Here is a 6,073-nt window from a genome sequence, read left to right on the forward strand (position 1 = left end):
AAATAAATACAAGTTTACAACTAATAGCTTATGTAACCAACTAAAAATACAAGAATATATCCATACATACATATATACATGACATATACATACACTTATATATTTTTTTAACCAAAACAACTAATTACCTACATTTAACTAACATAATGTGAGTCCCTCGATAGCTATAGATCGCTCTCGAGATCGTCTATGATTATGTCGTGAGTGCGGAATCCTCACGAGATAACTAGTTTGATTAGTAAACTGGTATATCGCTAATTATCAAGTAAATAATCAGCCGTATTATGCTATCTTCGTTTCTATAAGATATAGAACGAACTTAGGTGTCTGGTGTACTTGTATGTCGAACGTGATCTTTATTTTAGAGTATTCATTCGTATATATATGTTTTGAGTCGAACTGGGCTTGCTGGGCTTTGTTCTTACGAACTTAGCTGCCCAGCCCATGTAACGAAGTTAATCTTCGTTTGTACCAAACGAAGTTTATCTTCGTTTGCCTCTAACGAAGATATACCTTATCTTCGTTAGATACAATACTTAGTTATATTCCTAAGTATTTCATCTTAAGGAATCCTAACACATACTATGTTTGTACTTGTATATTACACAACAAACATCATACATAACACACATATATATAACACCAAAACATGTAATCGATCATTACCATAACATAAAGTCCATAATCTATCAATTACATATATAGATACGACATAAATTAACATAATGTCTCAATCTAAACGACATATCAAATCTAAGTTGCTGTTGTCACATCAACGTACATCAACAAACTCCCCCTTGACAGTAGCACCTTCGATTTCTTAGTCTTCAAAATCTGATCATTCATCAAACAACAATCTTTTGCTATTTGCATGAATATCTTCATGTAAGCAGAGCTGAAGTATCTTACGATATCTACTTTCTTCATGCTTCCAAAATGGCAAAAACGAACACTCTGTATCGTACAGCTTTCTCAGATCATTTCTCGAGAAGTTCACCAGCTGCATCGGATCATAAACTCTTATCAACAAAATCTGCTTCTTTGAATCTGCATACATCTTGGCTTCACCAGAATTTCGATCAATTTCCCAATTATCCATCTTGTCCAAGACATCTTGTGCCCATTTCTTGGCAGGGACCTTGATCATGCATTTAATATCATGTTGAACAAACTCAACTGTTTTATCTGGTTTGACCACTCTTTTCTTCGATCTTGGCTCGATCTTAAACTGTGGTTTATCAGAATCTTTCATATTCTTCCTTAACCAGAAATCTTTTCTGAGATTCTTACCAACCACATTCGCTAAGCCATCATCGCTTGGATTGATAATCCAGTTATTTCCAAGCTCAGGTAAATCTTCTTCACACAAACTTCTAAAATGTCTCTCACACCATGCTAAGTACTGACAACCTTCTGGTCTTTTAAGCACAAACAACTTCAATTCATCATCATAAAACCAACTCCAGATGATTGTCTTGTACTTTGCAGCATCTTTATCTGAGATATGAGTCCAATACAAATTCGGTTTCCACGTTTCCCTATGTACTATCCAATCATTTACTCTTTTCTCGGGAACACGTCGATCAACAATATGTAATGAATCATCATCTCTGAGAGAAACTGGAAAATCATTTGAATTGAATGGTCTTGTCACATTAATCTCATATTCAGATGGAATCGACACATCACCATTCTTAGCATACACAACAAAATGTAGAACTTGAGTTAGGCTGCTGAATGGGACTTGAAGCATTCTTTCTCTAACATCTGATCTCTGCTGATCCAGCACTCTATTCTCATCAATCAACGGATCTTCAGGAATTGAGTCCCATACTTCGTCAAACCCATAAGGCTTCTTGAATATATCTAGATTTGGTTCAGGGACAAATTCGCCTTCCTCGAGCTCATCACCATCAAAGAATAAATCTGTATAATCTGGATCATCTATTTAAATTTACACAAAATGAACACCAGAATAAAAGAATAATCATGATAATTATAATAAAGATGAAATGTACTTGTATTAAAATAAGATAAATTACATTTTCATTACATAAAATGTCATAACTTATTACACACAATCAATTATACATTCTATCTAACAATCTTTATCATAGACAAAATTAGAAACCTGAATCACGAGGAGCACCAGAAGGACCAGCACCAGAACCAGAAGCACCTTGCTGAGAAGTATCACCTCCTGTCTCCCCCTCGATCGCTGCACCCTTTCCTCTATCTTCAACTGGGCGAGAAACATTCCTTTCACCAGCATTATCAGCATCATCATCGTCATTCTGACGTCTTGTTTGAACCGCTGACAATCTGCAAACTTCTTCAGGAACTTCTCCCCCTTGATTCTTGACCAGTTGATCAAAAATGTTAAGGCAGCGCGAGTCTCAGTGAGTTCAGACTCCAAAGTGCGAACCCTGGTCTCCAAAAGATCAACACGACGTCTAAGAACAGGAGCAATAGCAGCAGTCGGTCTAGGAGGAGCAGGAATGGCTACAGAAGAAGCTTCAACAACACGTCGACGCTTAATTCTGGTATATTGAAGATCAGTACTCCCTTGCCTCTTCACCGGACTAACCGAACTTGCTTTGTTCACAGGGTCTTCCATATCTTCAAAGATCTCTCGCAATTCAGAATCATGCTGAGCTGCAATATCAGGATCAATCTCAGCAGCAGGAATGGAGTTAGCGGAATCTGAAATAGCTGGAGCAGCGTGACAAGCTTTGCTTCTACGTTCTCTATGAAACACAACACCCGCTTGATCAAACGACTGATGCGAATGATCGCTTTGAGAAGCAGCCGCAATATCATGAATCATCTTAGTTCGACGTTCAGCAGCAGCAGAATCATCTGTGTCTGTCGCAGTTGTAACAGCAGAACCGTCGGAACTAGCAACATCATCATCATTATTTCCAACATCCGAACCAGCAGACTCATCCCCAGAACTCTCAACACCATCAACAGAACTCGCAGAAGAACCAGAATCAGAATCGTCATCAACAGCATCCACAAACATATCATTCTCAAGACGAGATTGATAGTTTGGATTAATCAGGTGACCAAAAAGTGGTGGATCATGGAGACTAGCCACATTACTCGTATTTGCCTCAAGATCAGCAAAAAGACGCGAAGGCCAAGCATGAAGAACGTAGCGAGGACCTTGGTCATATTCTAAATCTGGACAAAAATGTCTAACTATAGCCATCACAAATCGAGGATACAGAAGAAATCGCTTTCTCCCCCTAGCATTAATCTGATCAACAAACTCTTGATAAAAATATCGGGAGAAAGGATAAGGGCGATTATATACCAAAGCAACCATCTGCGACGCAATCTGTGCAGATAGTTGATCAAAGCCAGCCTTGCGATTGCTCAAACAGACGAGCAATGCATACGCCAGATACCTCCATCTTCCCTGAAAACCACTCTTGTCAAAAGGAAGTTTGACCTGGCCAACAAATCCCATTCTCTGAAAGCAGCGAAGAAGGAGTTCGAACTCGTAAGTCATTTCAACATCTTCCTCTTCTTCTACGTCTGGTTCTGCTCCTAGATGCAAAATAGTGCGGAGCGACTCAGCATTGAAATCAAATGTTGTGCCTTCAACAGTTGCTCGTACAAAACTTTGGCCATCAACCATGACTTCATGAGCAGTGGACCAGAAAGAATCAATATACAGCTTAATCAGTCTCGGCGAATCACAAAAAGCAAAAGATAATCGCGAGCGAGCAATGTAGTTGAACATTTCATGAAAATGTTCGCAATTATGCTGATCTGGATCTAGGTTCAGGGCAAGATTGTGCTTTTTCGCAAATTGACGAGGAGCAAGAGCCATTTCTGCAAAACCAATCACAATATCGAAACAAATATAAATAATCATGATAAATGGATTGCAGAATTGAAAAACCCTAATTTGAAAAAACCCTAATCTGAAAAACCCTAATTCTTAATTTCGCAAAATAAGTCTGAACGAAGATAACCAATAAATTCGTTAAGTAGACAGAACGAAGATAGAAGCTAAATTCGTAAGCAATAACTAAACGAAAATAGGTCTTAAGTTCGTAAGAATTAAACCTAAATTAACACCTAACGAAGTTTAAGTTCGTTAAGACTAAACTGTACATGCAAGTTCGTAAGTTATAAAACTTATCTTCTAAGTTCGTAACCTATAAACGAAGTCTAAGTTCGTTTGAATAAACCTAAGGGTGTTAAGCTAAATTCGTTCCTCATCAACTTGGGTCTAAGTTCGTAAGGCATAAAAGTAACTTCGTTTCTACCCAAGTTAAATTCGTTCAATTCAAAATCTAAGTCCATGTGCACACATCTAAATTCGTTTTGAACTAAAGTCTAAATTCGTTCACACAAGTCTAAATTCGTTTGATCAAACCAGGTGAATGATTACAAGAATTTTATAAACATAATCAACACAAATCAAATCGAAGATACATGGAAACCTAAATCATATTCGTGAATGAAAAGAACATTAAAAACTTACTTAGATCTCAGTTTGGACAATGAATCAAGAAAACGAATTAAAGTGAGAGAAAAGAAAAAAGTTTGTGTTTTAGGGTTTTGCTCGAAAATGAGAGTATTTTTCGTTTGATAAAGAAATAACGAAGAAAAACCCTTTATATATGGAACTAACAATGGGCCAACTATGGGTCGGGCATAACTTCACAAACGAAGTTAGCCAAACGAAGATAAACTTCGTTTGAACAAAGGTGTGTCGAACGAAGATAGCAGTTATCTTCGTAAGAACAAATCTGAAAATATTCGTAGTTCAGCAAAAATTTCAGAGTTTCATCCAAGCAATCTTCCAAAACACAACCCTTTATCACAATCTGTACATAGCAAAAACTCGTTAGATAGCAACCTGTTCATGCCGTGTACTAAAAACGTGCTTAGCACCCAAATTCATAATCATAATGTAAGTAGATAACCGAACATTATAATCTTGAATGAAAACCCATGGTTTAAACGCTATCCTGAAAATAATCAATTTAAATATGAACCTCATTACCAATATGATTATGACACCGAGAACTTCCTTGGATCATAGATATGCATGACAGCAAACCATCTTGAAACACTTAAGTCCCATACTAGATGCCGTCTACAAAACTTAACAAATAATGAACTATCCAACAAAAATTCACTGAAGAACTTAGTAAAGTTTCCAAAAGTATGTCATAAATCACAGCATGAAATTCAAAGGAAACTAATATCAAATTTGATTATTTTCATTAAATACATGAATCATAAATAAATAACCATTCCAAAAACCAGTTCATGTATTCATCCTTCACATGCTCTAATCTGCATCACACATATTATCACTACACACCAAGGATCTTATCGTAATGATATCATCCATGTAAATAACAATGCAGTAACAGAAGTCAGCATTCCAACGTTATCTTCTTAACCTGAACACTGCACACTTACCACAGAACTCATCAACGCATTGAGAACAAAACAGTATAATGCAGAAAATTCAAGTTACAATCATACTCAATCAGGGTTAACAAATATGAAATAACTAAAAATCTAACAAAAGATCAAGGGAGGTCATTTCTTGTCAAACCCTAAAATGTCACCACACAAATTTAAACAAACCGATTAATAATTTGGTGACAAGTGAAAATCATGAGATTTCAAATGACTTTGACATTTCACATTACACTTGAAAAGATCTTTTTCTAAACTTTAAACAAATTAATGTCCATATTAGAAAATCTTCTTTGTGAACAGTCTACACAACCTCATTAAAAATTCACATGAAGGAATTCAGCAAAAATATACTCAGAATTTGAATAGGATCTCTCGTGCAATAAGAACTTATAAAAATACTATTTTGACTCAATTAAAAAGAAAAATAACACAGAATAAAAATTGCAGAATAATAAACTAATCTAAATTCTAATTAACTAGACTTTATACATTATTCACATTAAGCATGATTACTGCTGATTAGATCAGTATAGCATGTTACATAAGCCTGCGAGTGAGAAATAATTCTCTTATTATAAGTTCTGAACCGTGACCCAACAGCGATTACCGGTATGTT

Source organism: Erigeron canadensis, chromosome 5 (assembly GCF_010389155.1).
Source record: "Erigeron canadensis isolate Cc75 chromosome 5, C_canadensis_v1, whole genome shotgun sequence".
NCBI lineage: Eukaryota > Viridiplantae > Streptophyta > Magnoliopsida > Asterales > Asteraceae > Erigeron > Erigeron canadensis.